The following is a 22,145-nucleotide window of genomic DNA, read 5'->3' as shown; positions in this document are numbered from 1 at the left end:
GAGGGGAGATGGATATTGAAAGTGAACGCAACAGGTCCTCTAGGGTTAAATGATCGGACTGATATGTCAGTTTTTTTATAGTAATAATTTTTTGGTAATTTGTCGCTTTACTCGTTGCAGTGTACTTATATATGCAGTTGTATATGTTTGTTCAGTTATTTTGTTCCACTCTAATTTGTTCTTAAATAGTTTTATTAGGTAGGAGTTCCATAGTCTGGTGACGTTCACAGGTGAGGGTGTGTCGCTTGGACGGATATGCTAGATATACCCTCCCTTCTGACGTCACCTATAGACCCGTAGAAGCTCAGCAGAGCGAAACGATCGTCGTCATCTGGAACCACAGGTTCTCCCTGTAACATCCTGCTTTTTTAACATGAAGCCTCAATAAAGGAAGACTTTTTTGCACAGATGGTGAGTGCTCGTTTTCTTGTCATATTTGTTGCTACGTTCTAGGGGGCTGCATTATGCTCTATGAGGGGGCTACCATATATTATATATGCAGGGGCTGCATTATACTATATGAGGGGGCTTCATTATATTCTCTGGAGGGTTACATTATACTCAGGGGGCTACAATATATTCTGTGGGGTGGCTGCATTATACTCTGGGGTGGCATCATTATACTATATGTGGGCTGTATTATACTGTATACCCCCCAGGAAAAAGCAGAATGCGAAACGCACTTCGGGGCTGGAAGGTACAGCGCGCCATTTGGCCGAGCACTTTGGGAGAGACACTGAGCAGGTAATATGTGCAGGGCATGGAGTGCATTGTCAGCTATTTCTGATTATAGCAATGGTGCCGCAATAAGCAGTATAAGGGGATCTGATTGATCCATGCCATTGGTGTCAGGCTAAGTCCTAATAGGTACTTAGAGGATTGCAACAAACAATAAGTATGCATAAAATACCCTGGTACATGCTTTTCTTGAATTTTGTTATGGCACTGAGAGGATTGCAGTGAACTACATGCATGTCCTAACAACTTTATATATGCTCTATCTTATCCCTGCTTTAAAATAGAAAGTGTCATGCTCTAGCTAACCGTATTCACAATTGTTGGTTGTATTGAGGCACCTTATTGTATGTTTATGTTTGCATCTGTATTTTAATTATTTATAAATAAATATATAAATATTTGTTTTAATATATTCCTGTAACACTTCTTTGAACACAGTTTATTTACCTGTGGTTTTAGTATGTTTTAGTATATGTGGGCTGCGTTATACTGTATCGAGGACTATGGGGAATACATTATACTATATGAAGAACTATGGGGTGCATTGTACTATGGGAAGTGAATTGTACTACATGGATGACAATGGCGGGGCATTATACTATATGGAGGACTATGAGGAATGTATTATACTATTTGGAGGACTGAGGAGTGTATTATACTATATGGAGGACTGAGGAGTGTATTATACTATATGGAGGACTGAGGAGTGTATTATACTATATAAAGGAATTGCAGTGTATTTTAATATATGGAGGACTATGAGGAATGTATTATACTATTTGGAGGACTGAGGAGTGTATTATACTGTATGGAGGACTGAGGAGTGTATTATACTATATGGAGGACTGTGGCAGTACATTATACTATATGGAGGACTGAGGAGTGTATTATACTATATGGAGGACTGAGGTGCACATTATAATATATGGAGGACTATGGGGTGTATTATACTAAACAAGCAAAATGCTGCCTATTCATCGAGTGATTGGATTGTTTATGTGGGAACAGAAATCCTTGTTCTCAGCAGCACATCGCCGGTGTAAACTGTAGTTGTGCTGCTGATAACATGATACTGTATGGGGACAGATTGATCTAATTGTGATTGTTCTGTTCCCTTCATACTTTCTCAGTTGGTGTAAAGAGGCCGGGACACAAGCGAACGACTTCAGTATTGTCGATCACATTTGTTTAGCGGCCTGAGATCAGCGCATGTAAATACAGCAGAAATGCTTCGAAGGGAGACCAGGTAGGATGATGACAGTTGTAGTTAGCACTCAGCACCTGGGAATAGTGCTAACTCTCTACTGCTTTTTCCCAGCCGCCAGAGCATTTAATTCTGGTATGTGTAATGATTTTTAGGGTTTATGTCAGCTGCGTAATGTCAGCTGCTATCAATCCCTGGTGTAAGTAATGGAGAGGTGTCTATCAGACACCCCCACTACTAGCCCCGACCTGGCGAGACCCAGCGACTCTGAAGAGCGGTGACGGTAGTAACAATACCGCTCTTCACAGTCGCTGAGCTCAGCGCAAGACGCTGAATATCTGAAGAGCGGTGACGTTACTGATGTAACCGCTCTTCAGAGTCACCGGGTCTCGTGCTGCGCAGCGGAACCAAAAGTGGCTGTAGGCAATGTTTATGGAGCATCAGAATGAGGTTCCATAGCCTTTGATCGTCTCATCCCTTCATTATCTACAAGATCCAGTTATGTAGGTAAAGTAGCGGCTTTTCTTGGTACTGCAACTAAAAGCAATAAATAGGACTGAGCTGTAATGCTGGATACAGCTGTAATTATATGTTATATAGTCGTGTTACACTCCCCTCACTTCTTGTAACCTACAAGTGTACAAAGATATTATACAGTCACCATGTGACAAGGGGGCCTGTGTAACTTCAAATGCCAGGGCCGGATGAATAGTAACCCATCCCTATGGTTCTACCTGACACTCCTGTGCTCCATAACATGGAATACGTATACAGTATGAGCAGTCACCACTCACCAGACATGGTCAGGCATGTCTGTGACCATATAGTTGGGGCCTGGCTGCATTTTTCAAGTGTTACATTGGTATCTCCAAAAATTAACTGTTTTTTTACATTATTTTTTTGTGTCCATTCATTGAATAGAGTATGGTCCTGTGGCAAGTCTTTTGGGAAAGATAATTTCTTTTTTTGGCTGTGCAGCGTTGAGCACGCTATTAGGCGGTCATGTTTCTGTATTAATATTAATTTGAATCTGTGTACTTGCACCATACGTTATGCACCACTAAAACCCTTTATTTATAAGAATTGATTGGATAGAAAATAAGGGGGTTATTATTGAGCAGTTCCAATAAAGTATACTTTGGGACTATGGTCTAATGTAATGTCCCTTTTTCCCCCCATCTCTACTTCTGTTATATATATATCCATCTGAGTGTTAATTGAAGGAAGAGCTGTAGGGACCTTTTAAGGGAGCAGGGGCACCACTTTGCATTTATTTCTAGGATGCCAACCTCCGCAGCCAGGTAGTGACTCCGTAAATAGGGACTGCGGAGGGTGAGTTAATCCCTCCCTTTTTCCCTTTCCCCTTTGGACAATTAACCTATTATCTATTATGTTCTTGATGAGGAATCTTTAATATTGTGGTTGCTGTTGGGATTTTGACCATACTGTTGGCAAATTGTTGATACTCTGGATACTTTAGCATATCTCCTGCCCACCTTATTTATACCCTATACTGCTCAGTTGACACAATAGCCGTTGTAGCTATATATAGGTGCTTGGACCATCGGGGCAATTGTAACCCAATCGGTATAGTTTCTTTTGTTGTCTGTGACCTGTTTTGTGTTTATGACCTTTTTGAGTAGGGATTTCTAGGGATATTAGGGTGAGCCGCTGTGGAGCAGGGGCACCATTTGTGTCTGAGATTGGGTGCCAACCTCCGCTGACAGGCAGGGTCCTGGCAGGGGCTACTAGAGTTGACCTACCTTACCCAGCACCCTTGTTTTTGCAATATATGGTGCTTTGCAGGTCAGCGAAAACAGCTGCCTGATATTTGTTCTTTTTTCCATGTTTTGCTTTTTTTGATGGTTTTTTAACTAATTCTAATAAAGAAATGTTTTTTAGTGGTCTTTGTTTTTTCTGATGAGCACCTTCTATAACTAATCCTGTCAATCTGAGTTATTAATAAATTTCTGCAGTTTGTGTACCCTTAGTCTGGAACATACATGTCAAACTCTGGCCCGTGGGCCAAATCTCGCCCAGAACACCATGCGTTCAACTGTATCGGTATCCTGGACCCTGGAAATGTGGGGCCCATAATATTGTATGGAGAGCTATGTGATGCCCATTATATTGTATAAAATGAAATGTGGGGCCCATTATTCTGTATAGAGGACTATGTGGGTTTATTGTAGTGTATAGTGGATTAGTGGATGATGTAGGGCCCATTATATTGTGTGGAGGGCTGTGTTAGGGATCACAGTTGCGGCATCATGCTGTGTTGGGGTCACCATACTTTGCTGTCGGTGGAGGGTACTGTGAGGGTACTGTGAAGGAATTCATTGTGGGGTATCATAAAGTGTTTGGAGTCACTTTTGTTGGAATCATACTATATGGGGCAATAAATGGCAAATTAGGGGTTTCACGAGGAAAAAAATTACTTTGTAATAGCTGCAAAGTTGTGAGATATACTCTTCTGTGAACACACCGAATATTACGATTCTTTTTGTTGGAGGGGGCCTCATTAGAACTTCTGCTCTAGGGCCCCATGATTCTATGTATACACCTGTCCACGAGGAAATAGCCAATATTCCGGTCATGTGATATGTCCTTCAAAAAGAGCCTGAAGACCCACCTCTTCCGACAAGCCTACAACCTGCAGTAACCACCGATCGACCAAACCGCTGCATGACCAGCTCTATCCTCACCTACTGTATTCTCACCCATCCCTTGTAGATTGTGAGCCTTCGCGGGCAGGGTCCTCTCTCCTCCTGTACCAGTTATGACTTGTATTGTTTAAGATTATTGTACTTGTTTTTATTATGTATACCCCTCCTCCCATGTAAAGCGCCATGGAATAAATGGCGCTATAACAATAAATAATAATAATAATAATAATAATAATAATGTGATCTGACTCTTAAGATCTATTCATTAAAATATACTTTGTTCATGGGACAACCCCTTTCAGCTTGCTTTCATATGAAAAAGTTCATCGTTATATTTTATAAGGAAAAATGTCCTCAATTGTAGATATTTTTTCAATTAATTTTAAGGTTGGTCTGCGACTTTGACCAAGTTTTTAATTTTGGCCCTCTGTGTATTTGAGTTTCACATTCCTGGTCTAGAGAGAATATCCACATTACTGTACAGTGGCACCATCCAGTCTCACATGGAGTACATACAGCTCTGAGATATGTATGATGCTGGTCCACTGCTTTGATATTGAAAACCTATTGATAGAAAGGTCATCAATATCAGATCGATGGGGGTCAACAGCTGGAACTCTGACTAATCAGCTGTTATCAGCTCCGGAGGTGTTCAGATTGGAGCAGTGCATGGAGCGAAACAGCACGGCTATGTTCAATGCAGGGTAGCCTTTGTAGAAAACTACAGATCAACTCCTATTCAATTTGATGTGTACCTGGTCTGCTTTAGGTTGCTTAGTTACATAGGTTGAAAAAAGACCTAGAGTGTCATGTAAAAGATTGGCCACCCCTGGTCAAAATTACTGTTATTGTGAATAGTTAAGTAAGCTTAAGATGAAATGATCTTTTAAAGGCCTAAAGATAAAGATGACACATTTCCTTTGTATTTTAGACAAAAAAATACAAATACATTGTCATTTTTTTATTTAAAAAATTACAAAAAAGGAAAATGGGCCAATGCAAAAGTTTGGGCATCGTTGGAGATTTGTGTGCTCAGATAACTTTGACCAAGGTTTAAAACCTTAATGATTCTTTTACACTTGCTGTGGTTTGCCGCCCGTTTTTACGGCCCCAATAGATTTCTATGGGGCCGCAAAAACGGGCTGCAAAAAAAATAGGAGCGCCGTACGCCGTATGGCCGTGAGGGCCATATTTACGGTTGTGAAAAAATATCGAGCTTGCTCGATATTTTTCACGGCTTATGGAAATGGCCCCCATTGTGAAGCAATGGGGCCGCAAAAACAACAGAAGGTTAAAATAGCACTTTTTTGCCACAATGATCAAAAGGTATATGTGGAGAAAAAAGGGCACAGAATTTCAGGAAAATAACATCTCGCCAACCATTAAGCATGGAAGTGGATCAATCATGCTTTGGAGATGTGTTGCAGCCAATGGCACGGGGAAAAATGAAATGAATGAAATTTCAAAAAATTGTTGATGCAAACATAACACTACCTGTAAGTTGAAAAGACTATGACTTATACAAATGGATAATGATCCTAAACACAGGTCAAAATCCACAATACAGTACCTCAAAAGGCGCAAGCTGAAGGTTTTAAAATGGCCCCTACATTGCCCTGTTCTGAACATCATTGAAAATCTGTGGCTAGACCTCAAAATAACAGTGTATGCCAGGCGACCCAGGAATCTCACAGAACTCGGAAGAATTTTCCAAGGAAGAATGGATGAAAATCTCTCAATCAAGAATTTAAAGACTATTGGCAAGTTGCAAAAAGCATTTACAAGCTGTGATACTTTCAAAAGTGGGTGCTACTAGATATTAACCACACAGGGTGCTCAAACTTTTGCATTGGCCAATTTTGTAATTTTTAAAATGTAGAAGATGAAGAAAAAAAACATTTTTTTTTGCCTAAAATACAAAGGAAATGTGTCATTTTTAACTTTAGGTCTTTAGAGATCATTTAATCTTCAACTTACTTTACTGTTCACAATAACAGTAATTTTGATCTGGGACGCTCAGGCTAAGTGCACACGTTGCAGAATTGCCGCAGAAATTTCCGCAGCAATTCTGCAACTCCTGCCGCGGGTATATCGCATGTGGAATTGGCATGCATATTCCCGCAGAAAACTAGCGTTTTGCAAGCATAATTAGCTTGCAGAATGCTAGCGTTTTACAAGCGATCTGTAGCATCGCTTGGAAAACTGATTGACAGGTTGGTCACACTTGTCAAACATAGTGTTTGACAGTATGACCAACTTTTTACTATTGATGCAGCCTATGCAGCATCAATAATAAAAGATAGAATGTTAAAAATAATTAAATAAAATAAAAAAAATGGTTATACTCACCTTCCGCAAACAGCCGATATCCTCAGCGGCTTCCGTTCCTATAGATGATGTGTGTGCAGGACCTTCGATGACGTCGCGGTCACGTGACCGCGATGTCATCGCAGGTCCTTCACACACACCATCTATAGGAACGGAAGCGGCCATGTGCACCGCTGAGAGGTGGGAGGACTCCGGGGCCATCAGAGGGTGAGTATATCACGATTTTGTGAGTATATGACTTTTTTTTATTTTAATTCTTTTTTTTTTTAACAATTATATGGTGCCCAGTCCGTGGAGGAGAGTCTCCCCTCCTCCACCCTGGGTACCAACCGCACATGATCTGCTTACTTCCCGCATGGTGGGCATAGCCCCATGTGGAAGTAAGTAGATCAATGCATTCCTAGGTGTGCGGAATCCCCGCAATTCCGCAAATTTAATGAACATGCTGCGTTTTTTTCTGGAATGCAATTCCGCTCAGGAAAAAAATGCAGCATGTGCACAAAAAATGCGGATTGCATTCTATTAAATAGGATGCTTAATGTGAGCGTTTTTTTCTCGGTTTTATAGCATTTTTATAGCGAAAAAACGCGAAAAAAACGCGAAAAATCTGCCACGTGTGCACACAGCCTTAGACTTTTACATGCCACTGTAGGTCCATCAAGTTCAACCTTTCACCATCAATTATACATTTTGCCACTAAGTTATCTATAACCCACAATGTTAACATGTCATGTTACTTTTTGTGCATATGCTATATATTTACTCTACTTGTATTTGGGAGATGTGTTTTAATTAAAGATTTTCCCACAAGATAACGAGAAATGTCTGGTAGGTTGTGGCCTTATTTCTGCACCCCTATCTATTATGAGAATTGGTGTATTTTCTCTCTCTTTGCCTTATCTATGACAGACAATAGAGGTAAAATCCAGCCAAGTGATGGGCAGTCCGACTCTTTTTGATGATCTGGATCATTTGGCTCTGCTGACCAAAAGGTGACAGCTCTTTCAGATTTCAATAGTATCTCCATTAGATATGTGCTCACCCGCTGTCGCAACGACTGATCAACACTGTCATTTTACCCCCAGTGAGAGCCATTCAGAAACTGCAAGTACCTCTCACTAGGTTGCTGGCTCCAATCTTTCACAGAAGTACTTAGGCTCTTTGTACTGGATCAGACACACAATACCCATCACTAATCTAGCTGCACATCACTAATCTTTGCCATTGTTGAATAGTAGGTGGAACAGATCTTGTAATCTTTTTAAAAGTGGGGATTTCAGAGATGGGACTGACACTTAAGGCCCCGTCTCACATAGCGAGATCGCTAGCGAGATCGCTGCTGAGTCACTAGTTTTGTGACGCAACAGCGACCTCCATAGCGATCTCGCTATGTGTGACACGTACCAGCGATCAGGCCCCTGCTGCGAGATCGCTGGTCGTGTCGGAATGGCCTGGACCTTTTTTTGGTCGTTGAGGCCCCGCTGACATCGCTGAATCGGTGTGTGTGACACCGATCCAGCGATGTCTTCACTGGTAACCAGGGTAAACATCGGGTTACTAAGCGCAGGGCCGCGCTTAGTAACCCGATGTTTACCCTGGTTACCAGCGTAAATGTAAAAAAAAACAAACACTACATACTCGCCTTCTGATGTCCGTCAGGTCCCTCGCCGTCTACTTCCTGCTCTCACTGACTCCCGGCCGTACAGTGAGAAGTGAGAGCACAGCAGTGACGTCACCGCTGCGCTCTGCTCTCGCTGTACGGCGGCTCAGTCAGAGCAGGAAGCAGACGGCAAGGGACCTGGACACCGAAAGGCGAGTATGTACTGTTTGTTTTTTTTGGTAACCAGGGTAAACATCGGGTTACTAAGCGCGGCCCTGTGCTTAGTAACCCGATGTTTACCCTGGTTACCCGGGTGCTGCAGGGGGACTTCGGCATCGTTGAAGACAGTTTCAACGATGCCGAAGTCGTTCCCCTGATCGTTGGTCGCTGGGGAGAGCGGTCTGTGTGACAGCTCCCCAGCGACCACACAGCGACTTACCAACGATCACGGCCAGGTCATATCGCTGGTCGTGATCGTTGGTAAATCGCTTAGTGAGACGGGGCCTTTAGGGTACCGTCACACAGTGCCATTTTCATCGCTACGACGGCACGATTCGTGACGTTGCAGCGTCGTATGATTATCGCTCCAGCGTCGTAGACTGCAGTCACACGTTGCAATACACGGCGCTGGAGCGATAATTTCATGACGTATTTGCGATGTAGAAGCCGTTGGTTACTGTGCGCACATCGTATACAACCTGTGTCACACGATGCAATCATGCCGCCACAGCGGGACACTAGACGACGAAAGAAAGTTTCAAACGATCTGCTACGACGTACGATTCTCAGCGTGGATCCGGATCGCAGTAGCGTGTCAGACACTACGATATCGTAACGATATCGCTAGAACGTCACGAATCGTGCCGTTGTAGCGATGAAAATGGCACTGTGTGACGGTACCCTTACTAGACATTTAAAGCATACCTGTCGTTTCATGTAATACCTGCCTGTAGAAAGGTGTGTCCTTACTTCCCTTATCAACACACCGAGTTAAATATTTTTTTGGTAAACATACCAATCTAATATGTGCAGGGATTTTTCTGATTCTCATGCTTTGTAACTCCCCACTCACTCTTTCTGTTGGGTCTCACAATACTATAGGTGCCAAAACATACTTACCTTCACTTTCCAGCATACACTACGTTTGCCATTGGCCAATGAAAACCTGCCTTTTAATTATACCTGTATTCAATTTGGACCACAGGAAAGCAGGAATAGAAAGAACTGTCCCACTTCCATTCATTTTTCATTATACTTGTAGGTGGAACACCTATTGGTCAGTGGTTTGAATGGACTTTTTGGGGATAAGACAAGACAATATAATTTTTAATTACACTAATCTGTAGGCTGCCTACTAGTGATGAGTGAGGGCATGCTCGGCACTACTCGATAGAGCATCAGGGTACTTGGGTATTGGGTACGCTCGTTACTTGAGTCCCTGACCCACATGTTTCACAGATGTTAGACAGCTAATGAACATGTGTGGACTGCCCACCATACACGGTAATGCCGTTGTCATGTTGGCTACTGGTATTGCTGTGATTGGCCGGCCACATTGCGTCATAGGGTCTTATATAAGACCCAGTGATGTGATGCTTGGCACACTATCTTCTGGAAGCAGTTCAAGGAGAGTTGTTATAGGAGAGCGACCTTATGTTTAACATAATAAATAATTTATAAAAACCAACGTGGGGTCCCCCCATTTCTGAAAGGCATCCAAGATAAAGCAGACAGCTGCAGGCTAATATCAGGCTGGGAAGGTCCCTGCTTATTGGGCCCTTCCCAGTCTAAATTCTTGCACTTTGCCTGGTGTGGGGGCAATCGAGATAATATTTTTTAAGGTTTGATGTCAGCTGTGTAATGTCAGCTGACATCAAGTCCAGGGGTTAGTATCTCCCATTACTGACCCAGTAATAAAAACAGAAACACACACATAGAATAAAAACACTTTATTTGAATAAAGACTCCCCCACACTATCCCCCGTTCATCAATTTATTAAAAAAATATTTTCCATGTAGCTCCTCCGATGTAGTCCATATTCCCCGATGTCTCCGGAGTCTGTGTGCAGCAGTAATGTACAGCTATTTACAGATGCCGGGTGACAGCAACTCTCATTATCATCAATGCTGTGCTCCACAATACCCCGTGGCTCTGATAAGAGTGGTCGACAGCACCTGGCTGTACATAGCTGCTATTCACAGATGCTGGCGACATCAGGGGACGTGGACTACATCAGAGGAGCTTCGTGGGAATATTTTCTTTTTAATAAATTGGTGAGCAAAGGATACTGTGGGGCAGTCTTTATTCAAATAAAGTGGTTTTTTTCTGTGTGTTTTTTTTCTTGCTAATGTGATGCGTCAATTCTGGGGTGGCTGCAGGCTGGTGTTTTTATTGTGCCCTTCCCAGCCTAAAAATACAAGCCCACAGCCACCGCAGAATTGGTGCATCACATTAGATGCCCCAATTAGATGCTTTTCCCTGCTTGTCCCAATTGCCTGTTGTGTTGGTAATCGGGGTAATGGTTTATGGGGTTTGTGGAAACACAGGGGGTCAGCAGAGTGGTGTTGTAGTCCGCTAGCAGAGGCCACATGGACCAGGTCTCATCCCACTGAACTCAGGGTCTCCTTTTATTGTGGGCATAATACTGCTCAGACAACGAAGGGTGAGGGTAAAACAGTGTGGCAATACTTTATTGAACTCCAAAACAGGAAAATAACACACAGTCCCAGCAAAATATCAAACATAGTGCAAAATTACAAAATCTCACCATTCCGCTGACTCACCAGGATAAGAGCAGCTGTGACTTCAGAACTTCCAAAGCTGACTACTCCCACCTGTGTGACGCACATAGAGTAGGTAACAACAATCTTTGGAAGCTGACAGTCCAATGAGGTACAAGGCTAGGTGACCAGAAAGTCACAACGTTACTTCTCCGAACATCTCTATGCAGCCAGGTGACCAGTGGGTCCCAGTCCTGGCTTTCCCAATCTTATCCATGGGGCTCAGGTGACCAATGGGTCCAAATCCTGACTACCCCAAACTTATTCATGGGTTCAGTGATGGTCAATGGAGCAGATATGTATTCTTTCAGCAAGGGCCGTGGTCCCGTAAGCTACCATTCTGTCAAATGTCAAATCTGTGTCCCTCATGATGGAGCCATGATCTGGCAGCTATCCTGTAGAGTGTTACTGGCTGTGGTTTTGTAAAGAGTCTCTGTTTCTCTGAATCTTTGGATCTCTTGGATTTTCTGTTACAGAGATATATCCCATTTTTATAGTTCACAACTGCTGTCCTTCAAGCCATCAGCCACAGGTCAAGGGGAAGTAGTGATAAGGTTAATCCACATTGTTTGATTAGCTATAGTTTATCCTTCAATGTTTGCAAGTCATCAAGCTGCATGGCCTGGTATAATGTGTAATCAACATATCAGCAAACATCATTGTTCATTGACCCTGCATCCCTGTTTTGCAAAGATAACTGTACAAGAAACTGTAGGAGCTGCTATACTGTAATATGTAAATAACAACCTTTCATCAATTTGCAAATATGAATTTAACAGACAAGAAGAGTCAACATTTCAGATTCTTGACCAACCGAAGAAAGAAACACATAAATTCAAAAGTCAACATATATATATATAATAGTCTATGCCTCCTGGCTTACTGAAAACAGACGTCTGGATAATTAAGATAAAATTCTGTATCGTCAGCTGCGTAATATCAACTGGCATCAAGCCCCGGTGTTAGTAATGGAGAGGTGCCTATTAGACGTTACCATTGCTAACCCAGTAAGTAAAAAGAAAAAAATCACACCACTAAATATTTTTTGGTAAAAAAAACCACCGCTCTGACTCTAACTATGGTTCACTAATTTATTAAAAAAAAGCCATGCAGATCTGAAGTAGTCCAAAGATTCCACTGTAGTCCTCAAATGGAAACTTAAAAGACATAAAAAGAGAGAAATAAAGAAAAGACACTGTCAGTCGTTCACCAATTTATTCTAAAAAAAATAAACCCGCAGCTCCTACGTAATCCAAGGCGTTCCCATGACCTGCACCAAAACTGGAGTACAACCTATGGAGCCTTGTTCTGAGAGTGATGCTTCATAAGTCACTCCCAGTCAGGTTGCACTCTTTGATACCTGGTGACTGATGAGCGGTGATGACAGCACGTTACTGACATCACCACTCTCACTGGGTCACACAGAGCCAGTGCAAGACTCGGAATGTCTGACAACTGGTGATGTCAATTTTGCTTGTCTCAGTTGCTGCTAGTGTTGAGCGATACCGTCCGATACTTGAAAGTATCGGTATCGGATAGTATCGGCCGATACCCGAAAAGTATCGGATATCGCCGATACCCGATACCAATACAAGTCAATGGGACACCAAGTATCGGAAGGTATCCTGATGGTTCCCAGGGTCTGAAGGAGAGGAAACTCTCCTTCAGGCCCTGGGATCCATATTAATGTGTAAAATAAAGAATTAAAATAAAAAATATTGATATACTCACCCGTCCGGAGGCCCTTGCACCTTACCGCTGTTAACCGGCAGCCTGCTTTGCTTAAAATGAGCGCGTTCAGCACCTTCCATGACTTCACGGCTTCTGATTGGTCGCGTGCCGCTCATGTGACCGCCACGCGACCAATCACAAGCCGCGACGTCATTCTCAGGTCCTAAATTCCTAGAATGAGGAGTTTAGGGCCTGAGAAGGTGCTGAACGCGCTCATTTTAAGCAAAGCAGGCTGCCGGTTACTACCAGGGCGCGTCAGAGGGTGAGTATATCCCTATTTTTTATTTTAATTCTTTATTTTTTACATGGATATGGATCCCAGTTCCCTCTCCTTCAGACCCTGGGAACCATACACTGGGAACTTCCGATTCCGATTCCCGATACCACAAAAGTATCGGATCTCGGTATCGGAATTCCGATACCGCAAGTATCGGCCGATACCCGATACTTGCGGTATCGGAATGCTCAACACTAGTTGCTGCCTATCGCAGAGCGCTTCCTGACCCAGAGTGACCTATGAAGGGTAGTTCTGAGAATGAGGCTCTATAGGTTGTACTCCAGAATCGGTGAACATCATGGGAAAGCTATTGATTATGTCTGAGCTGAGGGATTAATAAATTACTGAGTGAAGGGCTGTCTCTTGTTTAGTATTTATTTATTTATTTAATTCTCTCTTTTTATGTTTTTCGGGTTGCCCATTGTGGTCTGCATTGGAATCCTTGGACTACTTCGTACCAGCATTGGCATTTTTTAATTATTAAATTGGTGAAACAGGGAGTCGGGGAGTTTTTTTTAAATAAAATATTTTTGTGTGTTTATTTTACCCCTATTGCCAATGCACCATGGCAATCGGGAAGAGTCAGGTAAACTGCCAAAATTGGCATATCTATTGTGATGCACCAATTCTGTAGCAGCTCCAGGCTAGTATTTTAAGGCTAGGAAAGGGACAAATAACCATGGACCTTCACAGCTTGATAATATCAGCCCCTAGCTGTCTGCTTTACTTTGGTTGGTTATCAAAAATGAGGGGGACCCAACATACAGTACAGACCAAAAGTTTGGACACACCTTCTCATTTAAAGATTTTTCTGTATTTTCATGACTATGAAAATTGTACATTCACACTGAAGGCATCAAAACTATGAATTAACACATGTGGAATTATATACTTAACAAAAAAGTGTGAAACAACTGAAAATATGTCTTATATTCTAGGTTCTTCAAAGTAGCCACCTTTTGCTTTGATGACTGCTTTGCACACTCTTGGCATTCTCTTGATGAGCTTCAAGAGGTAGTCACCAGGAATGGTCTTCCAACAATCTTGAAGGAGTTCCCAGAGATGCTTAGCACTTGCTGGCCCTTTTGCCTTCACTCTGCGGTCCAGCTCACCCCAAACCATCTCGATTGGGTTCAGGTTTGGTGACTGTGGAGGCCAGGTCATCTGGCGTAGCACCCCATCACTCTCTTTCTTGGTCAAATAGCCCTTACACAGCCTGGAGGTGTGTTTGGGGTCATTGTCCTGTTGAAAAATAAATGATGGTCCAACTAAACGCAAACCGGATGGAATAGCATGCCGCTGCAAGATGCTGTGGTAGCCATGCTGGTTCAGTATGCCTTCAATTTTGAATAAATCCCCAACAGTGTCATCAGCAAAGTACCCCCACACCATCACACCTCCTCCTCCATGCTTCACGGTGGGAACAAGGCATGTAGAGCCCATACGTTCACCTTTTCTGCTTCGCACAAAGACACCGTGTTTGGAACCAAAGTTCTCAAATTTGGACTCATCAGAACAAAGCACAGATTTCCACTTGTCTAATGTCCATTCCTTGTGTTCTTTAGCCCAAACAAGTCTCTTCTGCTTGTTGCCTGTCCTTAGCAGTGGTTTCCTAGCAGCTATTTACATGAAGGCCTGCTGCACAAAGTCTCCTCTTAACAGTTGTTGTAGAGATGTGTCTGCTGCTAGAACTCTGTGTGGCATTGACCTGGTCTCTAATCTGAGCTACTGGTAACCTACGATTTCTGAGGCTGGTGACTCGGATAAACTTATCCTCAGAAGCAGAGGTGACTCTTGGTCTTCCTTTCCTGGGGTGGTCCTCATGTGAGCCAGCTTCTTTGCAGCGCTTGATGGTTTTTGCCACTGCACTTGGGGACACTTCCAAAGTTTTCCCAATTTTTCAGGCTGACTGACCTTCATTTCTTAAAGTAATGATGGCCACTTGTTTTTCTTTACTTAGCTGCTTTTTTCTTGCCATAATACAAATTCTAACAGTCTATTCAGTAGGACTATCAGCTGTGTATTCACCAGACTTCTGCACAACACAACTGATGATCCCAACCCCATTTATAAGGCAAGAAATCCCACTTATTAAACCTGACAGTGCACACCTGTGAAGTGAAAACCATTCCCGGTGACTACCGCTTGAAGCTCATCAAGAGAATGCCAAGAGTGTGCAAAACAGTCATCAAAGCAAAAGGTGGCTACTTTGAAGAACCTAGAATATAAGACATATCTTCAGTTGTTTCACACTTTTTTGTTAAGTGTATAATTCCACATGTGTTAATTCATAGTTTTGATGCCTTCAGTGTGAAGGTACAATTTTCATAGTCATGTAAATACAGAAAAATCTTTAAATGAGAAGGTGTGTCCAAACTTTTGGTGGGTACTGTAATTTTCTTTACATTATTTATTAACAATGCTAATAAATAACTAAATGAATAAAAAAATGACGTGGGGTTCCCCCTATCTCCTGAAGATGGAGGTCTGGAGAAAGTGGAGGTCTACGGTCTACAAGTGAATGTGATGCACCCCACACCTGGTAGCAGATTAGGACTGTGAGATAACTTTTCTGTAAAGTGTCAGGGCGTTATGGAGCAGCAGCTCATCCACGGCTACCGCCCTTGGTCGCCTTACACATATATTTGAGAATCAATGCAAAATGAGTATATAATGATAGCCTAGAAGTGATGGATATTCCTTTATATTTGCATTAGGAAGGTGTTTTTGCCTTGACTTACACTTTGTATTTAATTTACCTTTCCAATCTGACTAATTGACACCATAGGAACACTTTTTTTTTAAAAACGTTGAAACACAAAATAGACAGCAAAATGCAATGTTCCAGGCTGGAATCAATATAAATTAATTATTCAAAAGATGCAAACATGTAAGAAAGTGCTTTTATTTAGTAGGCTGCTCATTTCTTGGAGACTGTCATTAATACTGAAAGGATTGAGTCTATGACCACAAAAGAAATGCAAAGTTTTGGAGAAATCCTTGGCGCCGAAGGTTGCAGCCACAGTGCGGTCTTGATTCAATAACATTTCTTTAACTATTTACATCAAGCCTCATTGTTACATTTTCTCAAATGTTCCATAGCTTGACAGGACCTCATTTGCATGTAAACAACTTGGAGAAGTAGACAAAGCAGATAGTGACAGATTATGACCCAAGGCCCACAATTTAAGCTGGTGCTGGATTACTGGTATATATTTATTTGCATTACTGTGATGTTTTCCAGCATTTTTATCACTAATATCTTTTATTCATAAAGCACTAACACATTTCACCCCACTTCAAGAAAATATACTTAGTTTGGTTTATTCTGAATTACAAAGATTTTTTTTCCCAAAAATATCCTGTCATTTCAAATTTCCTGTAGTGTCAGACACTAAAAGCTTGGAGAAAGTAAGACAGATAAATTAATACATGGTTTGTGCTACAGATTTCACACATTACATTGCTAAACCAATCTGCTCCTCTCCCCGTTTCACCTGATTTAGAATCTTCCCTTCTCATAAAATTCTGTGGACAAAATATTCAGTTATTTGCTTTGACTCACAAAAAGCAAATCACAAACGCAACAAATTCACTCACAGCGTATAACGTAATGGCAGGTAGAGCAGAGATCTGTTGGTAAATAGATGCAATTCGGATTGGGTGGATTGCTTTTTTCGGAATGCACATTGACCACTAATATTTTCTCACTGTCTTTAAAACTGTGCAAGACACAAGACGTCTCCACGTCGTCCTGACAAATAGGTATTCCAAATAAAATGTGAGTCTTGGGGGGATTTTTTTTAATCTTTATAAGCTTTCTTAAACTCATTGGTAGAGCAATAAAAAAGGCAATAAATGTCACCAAGTCCCAAACTGAGTGGGATTAGACTACAACACTGAATAATAAGGATGGCACAAGAAATATGTTTCCCAGAGCTTCAAACACCTTGGGAATCTAGTGGCAATTTTCATCTATCCTCCCAGCCTAGATCAATCTATCTATTTTTTATGCACACATAAGAGTGATTAACCACTAACAAACTTTTTGTCATTTGCCATTTGATCGTTGGGTATGTTTGGTGCCATGGTCATACGTTTTAAAGGGAATCTGTCACCAGGTTTTTGCTACCTCACTTGAGAGCAGCATAATGTAGGAAAAGAGACCCTGATTCCAACAATGTATCACTTAGTTTACCGAGTGCAGCAGTTGTGACACAGTTCTTAGATAGATGAGTAGTGTGGCGAGCACTCTTGCCTGGAAAGTTCCGAGGTGCTGGTGAAGGGGGATGGCAATCCCCATAGTCAGGGCCGGTTTTAGGCAAAGTGGGGCCCTAAGCAAAAATTTAAAATGGGGCCCCAAATGCTAACAAATTGCACCATCACACAGAAACATTTCGGTTGTAGTTACATGCGCCGATTTCAGGCCACTAAACGAGTGTGACTAACAATATTGAAGTCATTCGCCGCTTGTTTCCAGCCACTTTACACTGGCTAAGGAATAATGATGGGGACAGAATAATCACTAGTAGATCAATCTGTCCACATACAGTACCATCTTAGCAGCATGTCTGCAGTTTTCACCGGGCGATGTGCTGCCGAGAACAATGATTTTTGTTGCGGCATAACGAATCCAATCACTCTATGAATATCTTGCATTTTGCTCTCCCCTAGTTCTCCATATAGTATAATATACTTCCATAGTCCTCCATATAGTATAATGTACTCCCCCTAGTCCTCCATATAGTATAATGTACTCCCTCTAGTCCTCCATATAGTATAACACACTCCCCAAAGTCCTCCATATAGTATAATAGACTCCCCATAGTCCTCCATATAGTATAATACACCCCCCATAGTCCTCCATAGAGTATAATACAGTCCCCATATAGAATGTAATTCTGACCTCATATAGAATAACGCAACCCCCATAGCATATAATGCACCCCCCAACAGAATATAATTCTGTGTGTTTGTAATAAACATATATATATGCGTTACACCGTACATAAATAGATACACATATATATATTGTGCATGCAAACACACACATACTGTACATACATACACATAGATACACATACATATACCGTACATACATACACACACATACTGTACATATATACACACAGATACGCATACATATACCGTACATGCAAACACACACATATACCATACATACACACAGATACACATACCGTCATACATACACATACTGTACATACACACATGCATATACCGAACATACACACACATATACCGTGTATACAAACACACACATATACTATACATATACACAGATACACATATATATACCGTACATGCATACACACATATACTGTACAAATATGCAGATACACATACTCGTACCGTACATACATATACACACATACTGTACATACACACACAGTTATATACACATATAGAATACACATAAAGTACACACATATACATACACATATACTGTACATACATGCACATAAACATACATATATACATACAAATATATCGCATATACACAGATACACGCATATTATACACACAGTCATACACATACTGTACATGCATACACATAGATACATACACATACTGTACATACACAGATGCACATACATACATCTACAAGCATGTACATACACACATACTAATCTTGTATATCAGGTGATCAGATGAGCCCTGGAGGAGGTCAGTTCAGTTGGAGAGGGCTGCAGAACTCACTGTGGGGGATGGGGCACAGAGCAGACAGGACTGATATCAGCCCCCTGGTGCGGCTGTGCTGTCCCGTGCAGTGAGCTCCTCCCCCATCTCTTCACAGTGAGGAGATGCCGCAGCCTGCTGGGAACAGAACAGTGGAGGGAGCAGAAGATACAACTTAAGGCTACTTTCACACTAGCGTCGTTTTGAATACGTCGCAATTAGTGTTGAGCATTCCGATACCGCAAGTATCGGGTATCGGCCGATACTTGCGGTATCGGAATTCCGATACCGAGATCCGATACTTTTGTGGTATCGGGAATCGGTATCGGATCCATATTACTGTGTAAAATAAAGAATTAAAATAAAAAATATTGATATACTCACCTCTCCGGAGGCCCCTGGACATCACCGCTGGAAACTAACCAAAAACTCACGAGTTCAATAAATGCAAGAATCGAGAAGGTGATATCAAAGAAGACGTTCTATTTTAACATGTAACTTGGCCTGTTAAGATGTTTTTGATTGAAAACGCTTTTGATTTCAGTAAATGTGACATCTTAATGTTGCAATTTCAACAAATTACCATTTTAACTTCTTTACAACCTACAAAATGTTTGGAAACTCTGTTGTGCATAATAATTTGGAATAGTGCATAATACTTTTATCATTGGGAGGTTAGTCCAATAAAATTTGTTTTATACTCGTATATTTGTTTTATAGGTGACAATTTGAACATTTTACAGACTCATTTGCATCGTTTATTTGTGAAAATCAGAGAATAATAGCATTTGCTAATAATTTGGAATGAGGTGTAATGCATACTGCAAAGGAGTAAGACAGTGCAAAACCCTTGCTTCTTTTGATAAGCGCTTCAAAATTCATTACTGTTACCCAGTGACACATCTATTTCAGCACCCACGTAATAAATGGCATAAAAAACATTATTAGATATTTTAGTGGGTACTTAACTAGAAAAGGTATAATACTATCTAGCAATAGTACATATCTGGTAATATGCAGCAGGCATAAAATAACATAAAATAGCACATTACATGACATAGAACAATAGTCTAATGGTATTTTGCATAGTAATAACGTAACTTTGGAAACCTGTGGATATCTTCACTGAAAAAGGGTCACTGGCTACCTATAGCATCCAACAAAGGATATCCCAGTCTTGGATAGGTGATAAATAGCTAATTGTTCCACCACTGGAACCGACCGGCAGAACGAGGAACTGTTAGACAAGATGGTGTGGCAAGTTCGATGCCTGACTGCCATGCCTTTCACTCCTCTTGGGGCTGCCGGAAAAAAGAAAGACCAATGCTCTACAGCCCCTCAAGAAATGAAAGGCGTGCAGGTTGCTCAATTCTAATGGGAATAAAAGTTCCCTGCTGTTCAGATTGGTTTGAGCCTCAGCGGTTGGACCTCCACCAATCAACAAGTTTACCACCTATCCTGTTGATAGGAGATATCTTATTTTCATCAGACAATCCCTTACTCTTTAGAAAGCGTCTACTCCAATTTTGAAGCCTCTTTCAAGCTTGTAGCAAATAGCTTAAATTTACATTCCCACAATGTCATCTATTTGTTATAGATCTACAACAAAAAGGTTTCAAATGGTTTACACTATTTATAAACTTTGAATATACCCTTACCCAGTTAACATTTTTTTTCTCAACATATCTGATCTATATATAAAATATGCTCTACATAGAATGCAGCTTACAAATTTCGTCATATACGATCTGTTGGTATTTTTGACGCAGATGGTTCACTCTGAAAACAACTAGGTAAATAAACAGATGAAACAGATTTCACATTTTACACAAAGCCATTTAATACTTAAAATCTTCACATTAGTAATTTAAATCTTAGCCATAACAAATTAACGCTAAAGATATCTAGAGAGAATGAAAGACAGAAGAAATACAGTACTGGCCAAAAGTTTGGACACACTTCTTCATACTATGATTTTCATTGTTCTTACTGGGATGTGTACATTGTAGATTCTAACTGAAGGCAACAAAGGAACACATTTGACAAATGCACGGCATATTAACAATGCAACACCAATGAGAATATTTTAATATAATGCATCTTTTTCAAGTGGTTTTGAATTACCATTAGTAGCCTGGTGGGCACGGAGCACATTGCTTGCTCCTATTTTGAAACTATAGCAGTTTATATTTACAGTATATTTATCATTGTTTTCTAAACTTAGGCTATATGTGCTTTTATAATTTCACCCACCCGCGATTTCCCATTAGCTTTCATTTTTATCCAGACCAGGGTGCAATACACTATAGAAATTAGAGCAACAGACTTTTTCATATATATTCAGCCTCTGCATACCTTCACCGTTTTTTCGCACAGACCTGTGTATCTGCCTGTAGCTTTTTCCTATTTATTTATTTATTACACATATCTATCAATCTCTGGGGTCCTAGTGTATTTATCCAATCCATTAAACCTTCAAGGCTGCCCTTGCCAACTTCAAACCATCTGCGGAGCAGGAGCTCGATCTCATGATCAAATGATTGGGCCCAGGCTGTTCAAAACATATCAAGAGCCTTAGGACTGTCTATGTGAGACAATTAGAAGCAGGTCTGCCTGGCAAAGACTTGAACCAGTAGCGTAGCTACCGGGGGGCAGAGGGGACAGTCAACCTGGGCCCTGTGCTCTGAGGGGGCTCACCCGGAGCTACGCTACTAAAACTGTATTGGTATGCACATCGCGCCGATGCAGTTACATTCTGTGGCAGAGCAGGGAGAATCGATCTCTTCTTTGCAACCCGGCTGCTATGGGACCCCTGAGCAGGTGGTGGGGGGCCCAGTGCTAGCAGTGGGCCCCCGCCCGTCATTGCAAGTTTAACTGTATCGGCTAGATGCCGATACAGCTGACCTCATTGATGAGAGAAGGAGCATTATACCGTGTTTCCCCGAAAGTAAGACAGTGTCCTACATTCTTTTACCACTCAAAAGTCCCACTATGTCTTACTTTCGGGGTATGTCTTACATTGGGAAAAAAAATGTTGTTTTTTGTTTTTACCATGAGGGCACTGAGGCTGCGTGTTTTTGTATCGTATGTTGCATCAGAGGTGTGTCTAGCCTTTCCTGCACC

Source organism: Ranitomeya variabilis, chromosome 4, assembly GCF_051348905.1.
Source record: "Ranitomeya variabilis isolate aRanVar5 chromosome 4, aRanVar5.hap1, whole genome shotgun sequence".
NCBI lineage: Eukaryota > Metazoa > Chordata > Amphibia > Anura > Dendrobatidae > Ranitomeya > Ranitomeya variabilis.
This window is presented reverse-complemented; position numbering follows the sequence as displayed.